This window comes from Piliocolobus tephrosceles, chromosome 1 (assembly GCF_002776525.5).
Source record: "Piliocolobus tephrosceles isolate RC106 chromosome 1, ASM277652v3, whole genome shotgun sequence".
Taxonomy (NCBI): domain Eukaryota; kingdom Metazoa; phylum Chordata; class Mammalia; order Primates; family Cercopithecidae; genus Piliocolobus; species Piliocolobus tephrosceles.
Window position 1 is genome coordinate 154141941 of NC_045434.1, and position 22832 is coordinate 154164772.

Genomic DNA, 22832 nt, shown 5'->3' on the forward strand with positions numbered 1-22832 from the left:
TGTTTTCAATGTTACAAGTAATAGTTAAAAAAAGAATTTTTGTTCCTGGGGTAACATCTTTATATAAGTAGGTAGTTACCTTACTGTAGAGAATGATTTTATTTTCCATTAAAACTTGTGCTAAATAGCAGGATTTTACCCCTCTACTTCTATCTTTGCCCAAATAGGAAAAATATAATCAGGATGATTACATTTTTAAAGACAATCTAATTACAACATTTTTTGGTCCCAATAACCAACTAAATACATCAAAGGTCTCTTATGTTTCAGTTCAAATCAAATAACATACATTCACTTTACAGTTCTCTGACTTCTAAATACCTTTGCTCTTGCTACTTCTGAGCCCTAAACACCTATCAACAGGTTGGATTCCAGCCAGGGAATCAGAATATTTTTGGATCATCCAATATGCAGCTCACCACCTAGATATACTATAATTTCTTTCTTCCCAGGATGCTTAAGAAACGGTTTCATTTTCATGACCAGCAAGGGCTTCAGGAAGCATCCTACCACAGGGTCCCTGGAAATGAAACCTGAATCTGCTCATGGCTGGGATGGTCTCCATGTTAATTCAATCACTGTCACTCCCTTGGTGGACATCTGGTGAGCAAACACAGCTGCGGGGTACACCACAGGGGGAGCATATGCCACTAGACATAGTCACAAGGGTGAACTCTCTGTCAACCTCCTCCAGAAAGGCAGGATCCAAGTTTTTGCCAAACCACAGGGCTTAAGGTTGCGGCAAGCCCCTGCTCTCTGCCTCTTCACACCCAGGAAATTTCTCAACTGGGATTCTGGCATCTTGAGTACCAGGTCCTGGAGCACCTTCTCCTGATAAAGGTGGACCAACTGACTCGCATAATTCTCAGACATGACTCCACAAGAGGTACATGGAGTTTAACATAGGCTAGGGTGGATTTCCAGAAGGTTCTTGGCGCCAGCCTTGGGTGCCGCTCATGGATGTTCTGTCATGATCATGCCCTGACGGCCCTGTCACATTCGGTGGTGGTGAGGTGCAGGGCTGGGCTCCTGCTCCGCCTGACCTCCCACCTGCAGTGGGGAGCTCCCGCACCCGGAAAAGCGTAGGCAGAGGCCAGAGGGGCCGCCAGGGCCTGAGCTGACATTTTCCCCAATGACCTCCAGCTTGTCTGAAGGGTAGAACCCCACTTACCTCACTAACACTGGCCCCTGAAATGACTACCATGTGCTTTGGTTTTACAAAAAAATTCTGAAAATCTGCCATACTTTAACTGGGAGGAACCATTATCTGGCATATCTTGGTTTCTGCGGTGGCTGGAAGCTTCAGGCCACAAAACAGCTGGGAAATTAATGGGCTTGGGACAATGTGGAGAGATTAGCAGGTTTTCTTGTAGTTCTGATTCTTCATTCATTCATTCATTCATTCATTCATTCATTCATTCAGAGACAGGGTCTCACCTTGTTGCCCAGGCTGAAGTGCAGTGGCACAGTCTTGGCTCACTGCAGCCTCCACCTCCCAGGCTCAAGCAATCCTGCCACCTCAGCCTCCCAAGTAGCTGGGATTACAGCCACCATGCCTGGCTACCTTTTCTATTTTTTGTAGAGATGGCATTTCTCCATGTTGCCCAGGCTGGTCTGAAACTCCTGGACTCAAGCAATCTGCCTGCCTCAGCCTCCCAAAGTGCTGGGATTCCAGGCATGAGCCACCCTGCCCAGCAGTGGTTCTGATTCTTTCGTGGGCAGCAGGAGGTGGGGGTGGGGTGGAGTAGCTCAAAGTCCTGCCCCCAAATAAAAATATTTTAAGATAGCAAATATTTGTAATCTACATACCCATGTTTTCGAACTATAGAACGTATATAATCTTTCTACATGTTGACATGCTCTTACTTTAATCCTCACAACTATCCAATAAAAAAGATACTGTTATGCCTATGTTACAGATGGGGGAACACTGATAAATGTCACAAAACTGGTAAGTAGCAAAGCCAGGATTTGAACCCAACTGTTCTGCTCCAGGTCAGTGCTCTTGACCACTGTAGTATACTTTTTTTTTTTTTTTTTGAGACGGAGTCTGGCTCTGTCGCCAAGGCTGGAGTGTAGTGGCACGATCTCGGCTCACTGCAAGCTGTGCCTCCCGGGTTCACACCATTTTCCTGCCTCAGCCTCCCAAGTAGCTGGGACTGCAGGTGCCCGCCACCACCCCTGGCTAATTTTTTGTATTTTTAGTAGAGACGGGGTTTCACTGTGTTAGCCAGGATGGTCTCCATCTCCTGACCTCGTGATCCGCGCGCCTCGGCCTCCCAAAGTGCTGGGATTACAGGTGTGAGCCACCGCGCCCGGCCTGTGGTACACTTCTTCTCCAAGATGACTAGTCAAAGGGCGGAGGAACTCACCTTTCTGTTCTCTATTCATATTATGACAAGGTGCAAAATGAACCTTCCTCAGAGTTTCTCCCAAATCCCAGATGGGAGGCAAAGAAACAAGTCAACAATTGAACAAGCATAGGGTGTTTTAGAAACAGAGAAGATAAACACCTTTAATGAGGAGTGGGAAATATTTTCCCTGAAGAGATTACACGACTGGAATCTTGTAGGTCTAGTAGGATTGGTTTAGATAGGGTGGGTGAAGGTGAGGGAAGGAGAGGAAGACATTTCACATTTCAGGCAGACAGGACAGTGAACAAAAGCATGGAGAAAATGTGGGGTCTGAGAGATCACAGCCTGATTCTGGAAATGGACGGAGGAAATTGTGGAAGATGAGCTAGAGAAATTAGAGTTTAGAATTCATTCTTTAGAGGTAATGAGGAATTAGGAAGGGATTTAGGCAAACTTGATCATACTTGCATTTTGAAAAGATCACTCTAGAGCCTCTGTGGGAATGGAGAAAGACAAGTAGACCGATTAGAAAACTATTAGAATCATCCAGGAATGAGATTTTGAACAAATGCTCTAGCCATTGCCAGAGGGAACAAAGACAAGAGGATGGACTTGAGAATTACTTAGTAGGGAGAACGGCCAAAGCTTGGTGATGTGCTGGAGTTTAGAATAAAGGGAGAAACAAGGTGACTGTCATGTTTCTGAGTGGGACTCCTGGGTGGGTCATGGGGTCATTGACCAAGTCCAGAAATGCACAAAGGGGTCAATTTGGGTGAAAATCTATTTGCACATGCACATGTGGACAATAAATTACATTCTGGATAACACAGTTACAAGATGTTTATGAGACAACCAGGTGAAGGTTTCCAGTGGAAACTGGACTGGGATTAGAGACTAGAGACCATGATTTGTGAGTTTTCAACACATGGCTGATGGTAAGGCTGTGGACGGAAAGAAGAGGAGGCAAGATGAAAGTGGCTAGAGCAGAATCCTGGAGAACAGAAACACTTAGCTACTGACAAAGAGGAAACTGTGAAGGGCACTTTGAAGTGACCAAAAGATAGGAGGAAACTCACAATGTACAGCAGTAAATGTTGAGAGAGAAATGAGTTTCAAAGAAAAGCATGTAGTCCATCACAGCAACAAGGTAATAATATGAGGATTAGAAAGTCTTGTTCATACTTAGCAGAGATTTCTGGGCCCACCCAAGAGAGAGAAGCCTCATTTCTCCCATGTACTGTCTTGCAACTAAAATAACCCTGGAAATAGCATAACAGATAAGCAAAGGGAAATACTTAAAGGTGGGAAAATGAGGGCAATCTAGGAATCTCAGGATGTAAGGAATGCTATGACAGTGAATTTTCTGGGTATCCTTATTGTGTCCATGTATCCTGGATAGGACACTGCAGAAGCCCCCAGGCTAGAACCACCAATAGGTGCACACACGTGTGAGCATGTACACACACAAACACACAAAGGGCTGACAAAAGCATGTTTCCCCTAGCCAGGAAAGGACAAATTAACAACAGAAAATCTTTTTGGCAATATCTGTGCTACTCCAGATAAACACCAATGGCAAAACCCCTTCTATTCTTCCTCCCCCAAGAGGAAAATTGTCTTCCACCTCACCGTACTCTTCCCTGAAGAAGGAGATGCTAAAGATTTGATTTCCTCTTCTGGTACCTTTACCAGCAGGACAGAATAGGAAACTATACAGGCTGTCAACCTACATGACAGAGAGAGGCTTTCTAAGAGAAAATTGCGTTTATTTGGAAATAGAGCATTGCAAAGGGAATATACATGCAATAGTAAACTATGTGCAATTTGGAGTAAAGGAAGACAAACATTTCTAAAGAAAAAAGAAATGAGGAGCATTACACAATTGTTCTTGAAATAATTATCCTTGGCTACAAAGATCAATGACAAGTATGACACCAGCCTGAGGCTGGACAGACAGTGCTAGTCATATGTCCTGCAGAAGTGTCTTTTTGTGTGATTGTGATGGCCTTTGTGCCAGGTGGTGTTTTTCGTAGAGATTTTTTCTGTTGTTATTATCAAGCATACAAGCATGAGAACTCTCTCTTCATGGCCTTCCCTAGCTCTTATTTCCAGAGTTTTCTTAACTTTGGTGACACCATTTTGGCCCTGACAACTTTTGCAGGGCCAAGGAAAAGCTTCCACTTTATCCTCTAAAAGTTTCCTGAAAATCAGTTGACAAATGGCAGACTAATAGTCAGGAATGCATACATGGGAGAGAATCACAGAGTGTTTATTAGTTTGTTTTCATGCTGATGATAAAGACATACCTGAGACTGGGTAATTTATAAAGAAAAAGGAGGTTTTATGGACTCACAGTTCCACATGGCTGGGGAGTCCTCACAATCATGGTGGGGAAGGCAAAAGGCATGTCTTACATGGTGGCAGGCAAGACAGAATGAGAGCTAAGTGAAAAGGGAAACCCATTATAAAACCATCAGACATCGTGAGACTTATTCACTACTATGAGAACAGCATGGGGGAAAGTACCCCCATGATTCAATTATCTCCCACCAGGTCCCTCCCACAACACATGGGAATCATGGGAGCTATAATTCAAGATGAGATTCGGGCGGGGGGACACAGCCAAACCATATCGGAGTGATCACTCCAACTCCCCAGTGGGGCACAGAAGCTTATATACATTTTGTCATGGAGGAGGGAGGAGACAGGGGCCCACCTTGCATTTGAAGGGAGGGAGAAATGAGACAAGTTAGAGAGACCTTGATTCTAGGGTTCATTTTTGAGTCCTTGCAATTCTTAAAAGCACTCAACATACTCAACTGCCACATTTTGGGAAATCATTTTCTGCACCCCAACAGAGCTAATCCTCTAGTTCAGATTTCTTCTATCCTTTCCTTGCTGGTAGGGTGGTGTGGTGGTGGGTGGTACGGTGGTAACTTGGACCTGGCTCAGTGCTGAGCCTTAAAACAATGTCTTTTGACTAATAATCCAGTGCTGTTTTTGCCCCTACACCAGACTAACCCTCTAAGAATCGTAAGACTTAGTTCTCATGTTCAAGTAGAATCATCAATCAGGAGTCAGAAGAGTCACATTTCATCATTTATTCCTAACTTTACAATTGTTTAGCCTTATATCTGAAATGAGCTGATCAGGGGGTTCATGCTCTGAATGCCTTTACAGGGTTGTGTCAGTGGCATCAGTGAAAACGAATGAGGCTTTGCAAGCTGGAGCTAGTTAATACTTTCCTCCCTCTCTCATCTCATCACTATGGCTCACTAAGGAGCTGAGCTAATACCCCAATAAGGCAGTATGAGTTTGCACCCACATTTTCTGGGAGGAGTTCTATAGGACTGAGAAGGAAGTTCAACTTTCAGTCCACCCTTCTGCAAAGAGGCAGTGTGAGCACACCACTTCCACTGAAAATACACACCCACTTGGCCCTCAAACTACATTTCAGTGGAGATAATGCCTGGTAAAAAAGATTACATAGGATCTAGAGTCTTCCAAATGTCTAGAATACCATAGGAAATCACTCATCAAACTAAGAACCGTAACTAACTAACTAAATAAATAAAAATCACAACTTAAATGAGAAAAGAAATGAACATGCAACACCAAGATAAATTCCAAGGTGTTGGAATTATCTGAAGAGAATTTTAAAGCAGCAATTATGAATTATCTTTAACAAAGAAAAAAAAGAAAACCTTAATAAAGGAGTAGAAGTTATAAAAAGAATCAAACGGAAACTATAACACTAAAAAGTACAACCACCAAAATAAAAATCTTGCTGAATGGACTCAATAGTAGAGTGGAGATGACAGAGGAGATATCATCAGTGAACTTGAGGACAGATGAATATAATTTACCTAATCTGAACAAGAGAGAGAAAGTAGAACAAAGAAAATTAACAGTGTCACAAGGGCCAACATTCGTATTACTAGATTCCCAGAAAAAGAGGAGAGAGGAGCAATTTACAGGGGAATACAGTCGCTGTCAAGGTGGAGGTGGGTGATGGAGGGGCACTGGATCCATTACACTTTCTTTTCCCCATGCTGCTCCTCACTGCCCCCATCCCCTATCTTAACTACACTCTGCCTGGATTTTTCCTTCTCTTAATAAAGTCACATATTAAAATTCAAGGCATTCTTCAGGACTCAAAAAATGCCAAATGTGTTGAAAGCCTTCTTTGCTTTCCTTAACGGAACTTGGTAGCACCTCTCTCACCACATGCCTGTAACTTATATTGAACTTTAACTTGGACCTGGCTCAATGCTGAACCTTAAAACAATGTCTTTTGACTAATAATCCATTGTTGTTTTTGCCCCTACACCAGACTAACCCTCTAAGAATTATAAGACTTATTCCTTGCCTTCAAGTAGCATCATCAGTCAGGAGTCAAAAGATTCACATTTCATATTTTACTCTTAACTTTATAATTTTTTAGCCTCATATCAGAACAAATCATTTCTCTCAGACTCAATTTCCTTGTCTTTATAATGGAGGATAAAATGTTTCTGCTCTGTCTGCCACATCATGTGACTAGGAAAATGGAATAGAATTTGCAGGTGAAAATACTTTGTAAATTATAAGAAAAATGCAAGTAAATAATTTCAAATCAGGTTAGGTGAAAGAAAGAAGTGTTATTTACATTTATGGATGTGACATGTTTCTACTTGCAGAGTTTATGAAAGTTGGCAATTCTGAGTTGAGATTTTGGCCAGAGCCCTAACATTTTTGTATAGGAGTTGATAATAACTTCACAGCACGTTCTCCCCTTTCCACGTTTGTTACATTTCTATTACATTTCAGAATGTTTTCTGAAGATGAAATATTTTATAGTTAAGGTATGCCTCTTATGAAAATATTATCTCCAGAGTTATTTCCAAATTTTTATGGTAACATCTTGAATAACTATAGTATAATATCACAACCAAGAAATTGACATTAATACAACCTATCAATCTTATTCAGATTATCACCAGTTTTATATATTCTTGTGAGTGTCTGTATGTGTATGTGCATGTATTTAGTTCTATGCAATTTATCATATGTGGCAAGTTATGTAATTACCACCACAATTAAGATACAGAACGATTTCTTGCGCTACTCTTTTGTAATCACATTCATCTCCCTCCCCCTACACTTGAACCCTAAACACTGGCAACTATTAATCAGTTCTACTACATCTATAATTTCGTCATATCAAGAATGTTATATAAATGGAATCATGAAGTATGTGAGCTTGTGGGATTGGTTTTTTTTACTCAGCATAATTTCCTTGAGATTCCCTCAAGTTATGTGTATCAATAGTTCATTCCTCATTATTGCTGAATGATGTGGATGTGCTGTCGTTTGTTTAATCATTCATCCATTGAAGGACCTCTGGATTGTTTTCAGTTTTGGCTACTACAAATAATACTGCTCTAAGAGCTCACATGCAGGTTTTTGTGTGAAAATAATATTCATTTCTCTGGAATAAATGCCCAAGAGAACAGTTGCTGGGTCATATGGTGGTTGCATGTTTAGTTTTATAACAAACTGCCAAACGTTTTCCAGAGTAGCTAAATCATTTTACTTTCCCACAAGCAATGTGTGAGTGATCCAATTTCTTTGCATCATCCCCAGCATCTGGTGTTGTAATTATATTTTTTAATTTTAGCATTTTGATAATTGTGTAGTTTTGTCTTGTTGTGTTTTCAATTTTTGTTTCCCTAATGGCTAACAAAGATGAACATCTTTTCACATGCTTATTTATCATCTGTATATATCCTCTTTAATAAAATGCTTATTTAGGGCTTTTGCCCATTTTCTAATTGGATTGCTTGTTTTTTATTTCTGAGTTTTTAGAATTCATTAAATATTCTATATTTTATTCCTTTTTCAGATATCTGATGTTCAAATGTCTTCTAGTTTGTAGGGTGTGTTTTCACTCTTTAACACGGTCTTTCACAGAAGTTTTAAATTTGATGAAGTCCAATTTATCAAATTTTTCTTTAAGGATTATGCTTTTGGTGTCAAGTCTAAGAACTTTTCACCTAGATTTTGAAGATTTTCTCCTATTTTTTGTTAAGTTTTATAGTTTATGCTTTATATTTAAGTGGATGATCCATGTTAAGTTAATTTTATATAAGGTGTGAGGTTTGAGTTTGTTTTTTTTTTTAAGTTTTCTTTTGCCTATGAATGTTTAATTGTTCCCAAACCATTTATTTAAAAGACTATTATATTAGTCCATTCTCACATAGCAGTAAAGAACTACCTGAGACTTGGCAGTTTATAAAGAAAACAGGTTTAATTAACTCACAGTTCTGCAGACTGTACAGGACGCATGACTGGGGTGGCCTCGGGAAACTTACAATCATTTCAGAAGGCAAAGGGAAAGCAGACATATCTTCACATGGTGACAAGAGACAGAGAGAGAATAAATGGGGAAGTGCCACGCACTTTTAAACCATCAGATCTCACGAGAACTCACTGACTGTTATGAGAACAGCAAGGGGGAAATCTGCCCCCACGATCCAATCACTTCCTACCAGGTCCCTCCCCCAGCACTGGGAATTGCAATTCAAGATGTGATCTGAATCTCATCTTGAATTGTAAATCCTCATAATCACCATGTGTCAAGGGAGAGCCCAGGTAGAGGTAATTGAATCATGGGGGTGGTTTCCCCCATGCTGTTCCTATGACAGTGAGTGAGTTCTCACGAGATCTGATGGTTTTGTAAGGGCCTCCTCCCCCTTCACTCAGCACTTCTCCTTCCTACTGCCTTATGAAAAGGGTGCCTTGCTTCCCCTTCACCTTCTGCCATGATTGTAAGTTTTCTGAGGCCTCCCCAGCCATGCTGAACTGGGAGTCAAGTAAACCTCTTTCCTTTATAAATTACCCAGTCTTGGGCTGCTTTTTTTTTATAGTAGTATGAAAACAGACTAATATTCATATAAACTATCTTCCCTACAGTGAACTGCTTTTGCACCTAGTGCATGCTTTTGCACAATTAATTGAACATAATTGTGTGTGTCTATTTCTGAGTTCTCTGTTCTGTACCATTGATCTATGTGTCTATCTCTCCACCAAACTGACATTGTCTTGATTACTTTAGCTTACACAGTAAGCCTTAGTATTAGGTAGAGTTATTTCTGCCACTTTTTTGGGAGGCTGAATAATGGCCCTAAAACTATCCAGGTCCTAATACCTGAAACTTGTGAATGTTCCTTATACAGTTGGCCCTTAAACAACATTAGTTTGAACTGTGTGAGTTCACTTATGGGTGAATTTTTCGAGATAAACATATTGAAAAAATTTGGGGGGTTTCTGAAAACTTGAAAAAAATTGAAGATGAACCACACAGCCTAGAAATATTAAAAAATTAAGAAACAGGCATGTACTAAATGCATAAAATATGTAAATGCTGGTCTATTTGATTATTTGCTACAATAAAATATACACAAATTTATTATAAAAAGTTAAAATGTATCAAAATCTATACAAACAGACCACTTACAGTTGAGAGAAATGTAAAGAAACACGAAGATACAGTTGATATGGTTTGGCTCTGTGTCCCCACCCACATCTCATCTTGAATTGTACACCCATAATTCCCATGTGTTGTGGGAAGGACCTGGTGAGAGATAATTTGAATCATAGGGGTGGTTTCTCCCATACTGTTCTCATGGTAGAGAATAAGTCTCACAAGATCTGATAGTTTTACCAGGGGATTCTACTTTTGCATCTTCCTCATTTTCTCTTGCCGCCACCATGTAAGAAGTACCTTTTGCCTCCTACCATGATTCTGAGGCCTCCCCAGCCATGTGGAACAGTAAGTCCAATTAAACCTCTTTTTTTCCCCCCAGTCTCCAGTTTGTCTTTATCAGCAGCATGAAAATGGACTAAATCAACAATATTCAATCATAACAGCATAAAATTAACTATAGTACATATTACTTTAATAATTTTGTGGCCACCTCCTGTTGCTATTGTTGTGAGTTCAAGTGTTGTGCCCATCCACTTAAAATGCTGATGACGCTAAGCATCTCCATGTGAGCAGTGTGTCTTTCCAGCAAATTGCCTATCACAGTAAAAAGTGATCTCTTGAGGTTCTCATGTATTTTTTATCATGTTTGGTGCAACACCATAAATAACACCATGGGAACTATATGACGTGTCACTAGTGATGCTGGAAGGTCTCCTAAGAAGCAGAGAAAAGTCTTGACATCACACACAAAAAAAGTTGAATTGTTCGATATGTAACATAGCTTGAGCGCTGCAACTGAGACCTCAATCTGCCGTTTCAAGATAAATAAATCTAGCGTAAATAAATCTGTTGTAAACAAAGAAAAGTACATTTGTGAAGCTATTGCTTCAAGTGTGAAAACCTGTACTTTCTGTAAAACATCTTTCTCGTATTGAAAATCCAATTTTTATGTGGGTGCAGGATTGCTGTAAGAAAGGCATACCTATAGACTCTAATGTGATTCGAGAAAAAGTGAAGTCATTATATGACAACTTTAAGGAAAAACAAGATGAAGGATCTAAAGTTGGAGAATTTCATGCCAGTAAAGAACAATTTGATAATTTTAGAAAGAGATTTGGCTCTAAAAATGTCAAGGTTACAGGAGAAGAAACTCTTGCTGACCAAGAGGCAGCAGACAAGTTTCCAGATGCCATTAAGAGAAGAAAAAGGAAATTTGCCTGAACAACTTTTCAATGTAGACAGAGGTGTTCTATTCTGGAGGAAAAAAATGCTACAGAGGACATTGATTAGTAAGGAAAAGAAGTGAACACCAGGATTTTTGGCAGGAAGGGATGGGCTAACCCTACTGTTTCATGCAAATGCAGTTGGGTTTATGATAATGGCTGCCCTTCTCTATAAAGCTGCTAACCCCCAAACCTTGAAAGCAAAAGATAAACACCAGTTGCCAATTTTTTGTTGTTGTTGTTGTTGTTGTTGTTGTTGTACAGCAAGAAGGCCTGGACAAGAAAGGCCCTTTTTCTACCTTGGTTCCATTGATGCTTTGTCCCTGAAATCAAGAAGTCCCTTACCAGTTAAAAACTGCCTTTTAAAGTTATTTTAATACTGGACAATGCCCTTGACCACTAGAACCCCATGAGTTCAACACTGAAAGTTGTGAAATGGTCTCCTTGACTCCCAAACACAATATCCCTAATTCATTCTCCACAGATGGGTCATGAGGACTTTTAAGGCTGATTATACACAGTACACTATGGAAACAATTGTCAACTCTGTGGAAGAAAACCCCAGTAGAGAGAACATCATGAAAATCTGGAAAGATTACACCATTAAACATGTCATCATTGTTATAGAAAAAGCCATGAATGTCATCAAGCCCACAGCGATAAATTCCTGTTGGAGAAAACTGTGTCCAGATGTTGTGCATGACTTCACAGGATTTACAACAGAGCCCAGTCAAGGGAATCATGAAACAGATTGTGGATATGGTTAAAAAGGTAGAAGATGAAGAATTTCAAGATCTGGATCTTGGGGAAATTCAAGAACTAATAGACACCATACCAGAGGGATTAACAGATGATGACTTGATGAGTGCTTCTGAACTGGTGCCAGATTATGAGGAAGAAGATGTAGAAGAAGCAGGCCAGAAAGCAAATTGACATTAAACAATCTTCCAAAACAGTTCTGATTATTCAAGACCTCTTTTGACACTTTTTTGGTGATGTAGATCTTTCTAATGGGCATTAAAACTAAAGCAAATGGTGAAAGAAGGATTGGTATTATAGAAGCATTTCTAGAGAAATGAAAAAGCAAAAAAGTCAGGAAGAAATCATGTTCTATTTCTGTAAAGTTACTAGAGAAATAAAAAAGCAAAAGCATCAGACAGAAATCATTTCTGTCTAGAAATAATTACAAATAGAAATACAAATCATGTTGTATTTCTACAAAGTTACACTGACTGTGCCTGCCTCTCCTGCTTCTTGCCTCCCCTTCTGCCTCCTCTTCTTTTTCCACCTCTGCCACCCCTGAGATAGCAAGTGCATTTTCTCCTTTTCTTCCCCTGAGACAGCAAGTCCAAATCCTCCTTTTCTTCTTCCTCCTCAGTCTACTTAGCATGAAGATAATGAGGATGAAGACCTTTGTGTTGATCCACTTCCACTTAATTAATAGTAAATATATTTTCTCTTTTTAATAATTTTCTTAATGACATTTTCTTTTTTCTAGTTTATTGTAAGAAAAAATATATACAAATATACAAAATACATGTGAATCAACTATTCATGTTATCAGTAAGACTTCCATCAACAGTAGGCTATTAGTAGTTAAGTTTTCGGGGAGTTGAAAGTTATATGCAGGTATATTCCTAAGTATTTTCATTTGTTTATTTATTTTTGCAGCTATTATAAAAGAAGTTGAGTTCTTGATTTAATTCTCAGTTTGGTCACTATTGGTGTATAGCAGTGCTACTGATTTGTGTACATTAATTTTGTATCCCGAAACTTTGCTGAATTCATTTATCAGTTTTAGGAGGTTTTTGGATGAATCTTTTGTGTTTCCTAGATACATGATCATATCATCAGCAAACAGCAACAGTTTGACTTCCTCTTTACTGATTTGGATGCCCTTTATTTCTTTCTCTTGTCTGATTGCTCTGGCTAGGACTTCCAATACTATGTTGAATAGAAGTAGTGAGAGTGGGCATCCTTGTCTTGTTCCAGTTCTCTGGGAGAATGCTTTCAACTTTATCCCACTCAGTATAATGTTGGCTGTGGGTTTGTCATAGATGACTTTTATTACCTTAAGGTATGTTCTTTCTATGCCAATTTTGCTGAGGATTTTAATCATAAAAGGGATGCTAGATTTTGTCAAATGTGCTTTTTCTGTGTCTATTGAAATAATCATGTGATTTTTGTTTTTAGTTCTGTTATGTGGTGTATCACATTTATTCACTTTGTATATTAAACCATCCCTGAATCCCTGAAAGGCCTCTACAAGAAAAACTACAAAATACTGCCGAAATAAATTATAGATGACACAAACAAATGGAATCATATCCCATGCTCATGGATGGATAGAAGCTACAAGATACTCAAAGAAAGCAGCAAGAAAAAAACAATCTTATCAAAAAGTGGGCTAAGGACATGAAGAGACAATTCTCAAAGAAGATATACAAATGATGCTCAACATCACTGATAATCAGGGAAATGCAAATTAAAACCACAATGCAATACCTCCTTAGTCTTGCAAGAATGGCTATAAAAAAAAAAAAAAAGATATTGGCATGGATGTGGTGAAAAGGGAACACTTTTATGCTGCTGGTGGGAATGTAAACTAGTACAACCACTGGGAAAAACAGTGTGAAGACTCCTTAAAGAACTAAAAGTAGATCTACCATTTGAACCACCAATCCCACTACAGGATATCTACTCAGAGGAAAATAAATCATTACATGAAAAAAATACTTGCACACGCATGTTTGCAGCAGCATAATTCACAATTGCAAAAATATGGAACCAGCCCAAATGCCCATCAGTCAAAAAGTGGATAAAGAAAATGTGGTACATATATACCATGAAATACTACCCACCCATAAAAAGGAATGAAATAATGGCATTTGCAGCAATCTGGACGAAATTGAAGACCATTATTCTAACTGAAGTAATTCAGGAATGGAAAATCAAACCTCGTATGTTCTCACTCATAAGTGGGAGCTAAGCTATGAGGATACAAAGGCATAAGAATGATACAATGGACTTTGGGGACTCAGAAGAAGTGTGGGAGGGGGGTGAGGGATAAAAGTGTACAAGTATAATGTACACTGCTTGAATGATAGCTGCACCAAAATCTCATAAGTCATCACTAAAGAACTTATTCATGTAACCAAACACCACCTGTTCCCCCAAAACTACTGAAAAAATTTTAAAAATGTTATATGCAGATTTTCTATCAGGCAAGGTGCCACCACCACTAGTCCCCACATTGTTCAAGCATCAACTATATAGGAGAAGGGACTTTGCAGAAGGGATTAAGGATCTTGAGAGATGGGACAATTATTCTTTATTGTCTATGTGGGCCCTAAATAAATTATATGTGTTTGTATACAAGGGAGGCAAAGGAAGATTTTACTACAGAAGAGAAGGCAGTATGACTATGAAAGCAGAATTGGAGTAATGCACCCATGAGCCAATGAGGCCAGCAGCAACTAGAAGCTGGAAAAAGATTCTCTCCTGGGGCCTCCTGAAGGAACCATTGCTGTCACACCTGGACTTTAGTCCAGTGAAACAGAATTTGGACTTCCAGCCTCCAAAACTGTAAGATAACAAATGTGCCTTGTTTTAAGTCACCAAGTTTGTGTTAACTTATTATATCAGTCATAGGAAGCTAACACACAATTTCTTCTTCTTTTTTCAAGACTGTTTGAACTATTCCAGGTTTTGTGTTTGTCCATATAAATTTTAGAGCAGTTCATCTACATTTACAAAAAAATCTTGCTGAGATTTTGATGGGAATTACATTAAATCTACATAGCTCATTTCTGAAAGAACTGACATCTTTACTATGTTAAGTGTTCCAATCCCATGAGCATAGTATGTCGTGTCACTTATTTAGGTCATCTATAATTTCTTTCATAAGCATTTTGTAACTCAGTATACAAATTCTGCATGTCTTTTATTGTGTTTATAATTATTTCATTTTCTTTAGAGCAATTGTAAGTAGTACTGTGTTTTAAATTTTGGCTTACAAATTTTTGTTGTTAGTATATAGAAATACAATTGATTCTTGTGTATTGATATTATATCCTGTGGCGGTTGCTAAACTCAGTGATGTGGTTTGGCTATGTCTCCACCCAATTTCATCTTGAATTGTAGTTCCCATAGTTCCCACATGTTGTGGGAGGGACCCGGTGAGAGGTAATTGAATCATGGGGGCGGTTACCCCCATGCTGTTCTTGTAACAGTGAGTGAGGTCTCACGAGATCTGATGGTTTTATAAGGGGCTTTTCCCCCTTTGCTAGGCACTTCCCTCTCCTGCCACCATATGAAAAAGGATGTGTTTGCTTCTCCTTCCACCATGATTGTAAGTTTCCTGAGGTCTTCCCAGCCATGCAAAACTGTGAGTCAATTAAACCTCTTTCCTTTATGTTACCCAGTCTTGGGAAGTTCTTTATAGCAGCATAAGCATGGACTAATATACTCAGTTATTAGTGTTAGGATATTTCTTGGAATTTTCTACATAGAAAGTCATATTATCTAGAAATAGTAGCAGTTTAATTTATTTCCTAATTATTGTGACTTATTTTTTGGCTTTATTTTGGTAGGCAGAAATTCCAGATTTATGATGACTAGGAATGGTGACAGTAGACATTCTTGTCTTAGCCCTGATCTTAGGTGGAAAGCATTCAGACTTTAACCTTATGTGTGATGTTAGCCGCAGTGTTTTTGTAGATGCCCTTTATCATGTTGAGGTAGTTTTCCTTCATTACTAATTTGCACAATGTCAGACTTTATAACGTGCTTTTTCTGCTTCAATTGATATAATCATGTTGTCCTTCCTTAGCCTGTTAATGCAACGAATTACATTATTGATTTTTAAGTGTTGAACCAACCATGTATAGCTGGAATAAATCTTACTTGTTCATGGAGTAAAATTCTCTTCATATATTACTGGATTCCATTTTCTAATATTTTGTTGCAGATTTACATCTAAGTTCATGAGAGATACTGGAGATACTGCCTGAGAGTTTTTTGAGGTTTTTTTGGTACTCTCTTTGTCTGGTTGTGGCATCAGGATAATACTGGCCTCATGTAAAATGACTTAGGAAGTTTCCCTCTTTTTCTGTTTTTTGGGGTAATTGTGTAAAATTGTGTTAAGTCTTCTTTAAATATTTCGTAGTATTCTCTAGGGAAATCATTTAGGCCTGCAGATTTATTTTGAGGGAATTTTAAATTACAAATTCAATGTATTTAATGGTTTAGGACCATTCATACGTTTCATCTTAGATGATTTTTGGCAGTATATGTTTTTTGAGAAATTTGTATGTTTCTTCTAAGTTGTTGAATTTGGGCATAAACTGTATATATCATTCCTTTACTATCCTTTTAATCACTATAGGGTCTTTAGTGATAAACCATTTTTTAATTTCTAATATTGATGATTGTGTATTTTTCTTTTTATCTTTGTCAGTATTATTATAGGTTTATATATTTTATTGAAATTTTTGAAGAACTACCTATTGATTTAATTATGTTCTTATTTTCAATTTCTTCGACTTCTGCTCATTATTATTTCCTTCCTTAAATTTGCTTTCAGTTTCTATTATTCTTTTTCTAATTTATTGAGGTAAAAATGTAAATTTTTGATTTGAGACTTTTACTTTAATGTAAGCATTTGGTGCCATAAAATTTTCTCTCAGCCCTGTTACAGGTGCATCTTACATATTTTGATATATGTTATATTTTCAATTTTATTATGTTCTATGTATGTTTTTAACATCCTTTGACACTTCCTTTTCAACTCATGGATTATTTAGAAGTATTTTGTTTCATTTCCAAGTGTGTAGAGATTTTGTGGATAATTTGCCACACGTGGTCAATAAATACACAGTACACATGGAATGAATAAAATGAGAGACATGCATAAATAATTACAATACAGTGTGGTAAGTTATTTTGATGGTAATACAGCAGTCTATGAGAGCAGAGGAAGGGCAGTGAACCCAACCTATGGTAGTAGGACAGAGGGGTAGGTGGTGCAAATCAAGGAAACCTTTGAGGGTGAAGGCTATATAGGTTAAGCTATGAGTAATGGAAAAATCTAAAATGACAGTGGCTTAGGTGAAATAGAAGTTTATTTCTTCCTCATAGGCAAAAAGTCTGTAGCTAGTCAGTCTAGGACTCACGTGGTACTCCAAAGTGTCAGGGATCAGACTCCTCCTATCTTCTTTCTCCACTTACTTTGCTTGTCTTCTTTTCATGGTTCAAGAAGGTTGCTGAAGCTGTAACATCATTCACACATTCCAGTCAGTAAGAAAGAGGAGAATGGAAGAGCATTGTTCTTCCCTTTGTGTATACTTCCTTTAGTTGTACTCATCACTTCCCTAAACGTCTCACTGTCAGAGTTTAGTTCATGCCCTTCTCTTCAGGTTTCAGGGAAGTGGGCACATATCTTCAGAGAGGTTGGCACATATATCCTTTATCTTCTTAGGATAAAGAAGATATGCACCCTGCCAAGTTAAGGGTTACCATGGAAGAAAAGAATATATGTGAATATAGTTAGAGGTTTCTGTCACAAGACACCTCCCAAATCTACATTATGTACTTCTGTGAACTCTATTAATCGAAGAAGCCATTCCTTATTACAATTCTCAGTTCAGACTATCTCATCTCTTTAATCACCATGGACATGCTTCATGGAGTGGAGACTGCACCAACACAAGAGGAGATATGGCTGAATTGGTGAAGACTCTTTCTCTTCATGGATCTCAGCTTTGTTGACCATAATACAGAAGTTTGGGACAATATAATCTCTTAGGTCTATCCCCACAAAAATCCATAGATGAGAGAGAAATTTTGCAATATTACTGCTTGGATGGGAGCAAGAGAAAGGGGGATACAAATCATTCTTTCAATTCTTTGAAAGAACTAACTGTTCTAAGGAGCTGGAATCTACAGCTCTTAGCCTTATGTGACTATTGTGCCCCTGAAATGTGGCTAAAGTGAAATGTGTTGTATGTATAAAATACAGTCTGGACTTAGTATGAAAAGAATAAATGTAGAATATCTCATCATTTTGTGTATTTATTACTTGTTGAAATGATAATATTTTGAATACTTTGGGTTAAATGAAATACATTATTAAAATTACTTTCATGTTTCTTTTCACTTTTTTAAATATGGCCATAGGGAAATTTAAAATTATACATATGGCTCATCTTCGTGACTCACTCTATGTTCCTACTGATCAGTGCTGATCTGTAAGACTGGCTGTTGGAACCAATTTCTAATTTGAGTTTGATTAAATACATTAGGATCAACAATCAAGTGTCTTAGAAAAATGATAGCATATATTTAAAATTCTATGCATTGTCAGATGTCTGAAGAATTTCATGAATTTCAAGATGAACACAAGTATAACAAAATCCACTGAGATATGTTTGCATACAAATAAATTTGAATCTCATATCTGTAAGCTACATCTGTAAACCTGGACTCACAGGCCCAGAGCTTAGAAAAAAAAGTCAGATTTAGTGATTTCAGGGCATTCGTAACGTTAAAAATGAATGAAAACTGAAAGTATTTCCATTGCACTGATATACAGTCAGTATCAGGCTACTGATACTGACTCTCAAAGCTGCCATCCATTTGATATTAAGGAGTGGTGGAAAGAAACCTAGTGTGGAGATGAACACAATTTTGCAAACTGTGACTCAATAAATTTAACGATTTGACATATTGTGGGTGTATGTGAGTTCACAGATGCCCTCTGTTCTGTCCTCTAGGTGAATGGCTATGGGCTAGAGAAGATTTCTCAAACTCAAAACAGCACTGGAGTCCCCCATGTCCTGCCTCAAGACTTCCTTTATAGTTCCCTCTGAGCACATCACTCCATATACCCTTTCCCCAACCAGCCTGGAAAATTAGCTGTCCTCCAAATATCCCATGCCGTCTTTTCTTTGTGGTCTATTCACTCACGATGTTTTTCCTTTCCTTTTCTGCCTATCAAAATGTTATTCATCCTTGAAGACCCAGCTCAAATACCAGATACCACTCCCTTTGAAAGCTTCCCAGTTTTTCAGTAATTCATTCACATGTTATGAAGAGTTGCCAATATTCCAGCCTTATGACAAGCCCTGGGGTGTAGAGTCCAAGCCTTTATGAAGCTTGTAATTCTACCACAGGAAACAGGTAAGAAAACAAAAATCCACCATAGAATAGGCAAGTGCTATGAGATAGGTCCATTTCTCACCCTGCTATTATACTGGCCTTTGAAAAATGCGATTTAATTAGACTGCTGCTTTTCTTAAGACTTATCATTTGCTAGATATTCTGACAAATGTACACAAAACCATGCAAAGACATGTGTTACAGCATCATTCAGTCTGCCTGGGGGTGACTCTCATGTAAGGGTTAGAGAGAGAGAGAGAGAGCAAGGTTGTATAAGCATAATAGAAAATTCTTCTGGAAGGATATACAAGAAATTGTTAGTAGGCATTGGCTCTAAGAAGGGAAATGGCAGTTTAGTGGGGAAGGGAGACCCATTTTTTATTTAATACCATTTAATGCCTTTTGAATTTTATTCCCATTGAGTTACATATGTTTTAATTTTTTTTTTTTTTTTTTAGATAATTTCCTTATGAGTCTCAGAAGGAATGGACAGAGTAAAGACTAGAATCCAAATCTTCTGACACCAACCTCAGTGCTTTTCCAATTTTATTTAATATTAAAGTAATCCCAGTGAGGAGCCACATGGTCTAATTAAAACAAACAAACCGTAAATGTATTGTACATCTGCATATGGCATATACCAGATGAGAAATAGATGAAGCTCAGAACAGTTAAATAAGTAACCCAAGATTACTTATAATAGAGAGTTGCAGGTACTAGTCGTGCTGAGATCACTGTAACTGGGATTCTCACCCAAATCACCTGACGTCATCAAAATGAGCCCAGAGTTAGAAAACGTGGGTTTAATCTCCATGTCTTTTCTTTCTTGGTGTGTGACCTACTGAGTTGTGCAAATGAAATATATCACCCATGAAATCATTGTTTACAATGCCTGACACCCGTTAGATGAATTAGATGTCTCCTTCACTTTTTACTTGCCCTAGATACTCACTCCATGGCTAAAATATCATTCTACCCAACACCCACTACCTCTGGACCCTCAGAGATTATGTTTATCTGATATTTGTAAAAGAAGCACATCTTAACAATTCCATTTCTAAAAGCTCTACATTCCGGCGTGGGGGGTGACTAGCCTGCCATGTTAACGCATGTCCTCCTGTTTACTCCTTTCTCTTTGAAATCTCATGTGGCCTCTTTGTAAAGGTAGTCATGGACCAAAAGAGAGTGATTTGAAGGAAAATGACTGGGACTTGCAACTCTCTATTAGTATGTTATTCTTTGCAACCTGAAGCTGAACATCATGAAATGTATTTGTTCCTAGTGCAATTTAAATGTGAAATGAGCCATGCTGTGAAGCTGGGCTATTTGAGGACAAGGCAGTTCTTCACGTATTTGGAACTGTTGCTTGAAAATGCCCACCAGAGTGAAAATGCCCCCTGCCCTGATGGTATGGATATACTTTAAGGTGCTCACTTTAATATCAGCTCTGCCATGCTTAACTAGCTGGTGGTCTGTGGCAACTTCTGTGGATTGCAGTTTTTTCATCTTTAAAATGATAGAATTTTAAACTCAAGGTCCATAGCAGGCAAGTGGGGAGTCTAAATGATGGTATAAGAGGAGTTACATTCCAAGTCGTATCCCAAGTGTCTTGCCAAACCTGTTGTGAATACAGAGCCTTCACCTCTAGTTCTAAACTATAGCTCAATAAAGACCCAACCTTCATTCCTCCTTCCTTACAGCCCACTCAACTACATCTGTTCTTTGCCACTCAGGTTAACACTGCCTCGGTTAGACCTTCTCTGATTGTCCAGACTGGGTTATATCTCCATCGTAAGTTCCCATCAAACCTGACCTTCCCCTTTGCAGCACTGTTTGTTTAATAGTTTACCAACCAGACAGAGAAGACGACTCATGAGCATGAGGTCATGTGTGATGCTTGCTCACTAGTGTATCTCTAATGTCTAGAACAATATATGAACTCACTAGGGGCTGAATAAGTACATGTTTATGAAGGAAGTCACATTTTACAGAGGAAATTGAGACTCAGAAAGATTAACTATCTTCCAGGGCACAGAGCTAGGATGGAGCGAAATTGGGATTCAAGCCTAGATTTGCCCAATTCCAAAAGCCCTGATCTCTGAACCACCATAAGCCAAGAGCACAGACCCATATTCTGCTTCCTAAGTTCCCAACCTGCCCCAAAGGAGAGGAAAGGTAAGCCAATATGAAGGTAGAATTTTACTTTTAAGTTAGAATAATTAACTGACTTTTCTGTGCATATTAAAAATAAGAACATATGCTTAGAAATGCAATGACTCTCATGTTGCAGGGAAACTTGTTGCTTTGTGGTTGACTTTATCAGGTCTGAAGCAGAAAAGCTTCCAGGGGCATCAGATGCCAGTAAGAGACCAAACAATTTCCTGGCAGCATCAGGAAGAAAAGTTCACAAGTAACCTTCTTACAATACCAGAACACAATAGGAGAAAAGATGATGTCGCTATAAGACTTAGAACTACAAGAATGAGGCCAGGCCAGGAGCTGGAGGAGGCCATGGCATGTGCCACATGTACAAGAAGGAAGCGGATTCTAGATCCTGGAGTACAAGTGAGACACACAGCAGCGTCCCTAATCCAGAGGGAGGTATTTTTAAAATTGTATTTATTTATTTATTTATTTGTATTTAATTATTTAATTTTATTTGTTTATTTATTTTTTGAGATGGAGTCTCACTTTGTTGCCCAGGCTGAAGTGCAGTGGCACCATCTCGGCTCACTATAGCCTCAGAGGGAGGTATTTTTAAAAAACATAATGTTTTTACTAATAACCAACAAATACTGGGCTCTCTGCCCATCCATTCATCTATCTGTTAAATATTTACTGGAAGTCTACTGGGTATTGGGGACTTTTCTAGGTGCTGAGGATACAGAAATGAATGTAACAAACTGGGTCTTTCCCTTGATAGAACACCATTCTAGTGGGTGGGTAGTATGGGGAGGAGACACAATAATCAAATACCTAAATATCATACATGCATTCATACATACTATAATGTCAAACAATGATAAGCGTAATGAAGAAAAATAACACAGCATGAAGGAACCAAGAGTGGCCAAGGATGCTCTTCAGATAATGTGACCAGGACACTTTGCTAAGCATGTGACAAAAACATGATTGTGTGTAATTCGTATAACCACCCTCTAAAGTGGATATTAGTATTTTTACAGCAGAGGAAATGGAAAAGTAGTAGATTAACTTACTTGTCCAAGAATCAGACTCAAACCCAAACCTATCTCATGCCAAAGCCCACGTTTGATGCTTATGCTCTGTAATCCCAGAGATTTGGGCTGTCCAGAGCTGAGTCAGGTAAGACCTGGCTTGTTGTTATTATTTTGTTCCAGCACAAACATTTATTAAGTTTGTATGATGTGTTGGACTCTGCACCAAGCTCTGGGAGATAGGCTCCATCCTTGCTCTAAAGGAGGATACCATCTGGTAGGAATGTGGACCATGAGGTAGGCACCTTGAAATGGTATCTGACATAATGTAGGCCTTTAGTCAATGTGTGCTGACTAGGTGAATGAGGGAAGAATGAACAAATGGCTCTCTGTGTGCATGACGAGATGATATTGGAGGGCTTGGTAAAAACACAGCTGCCTGTGCCCCAGCCTG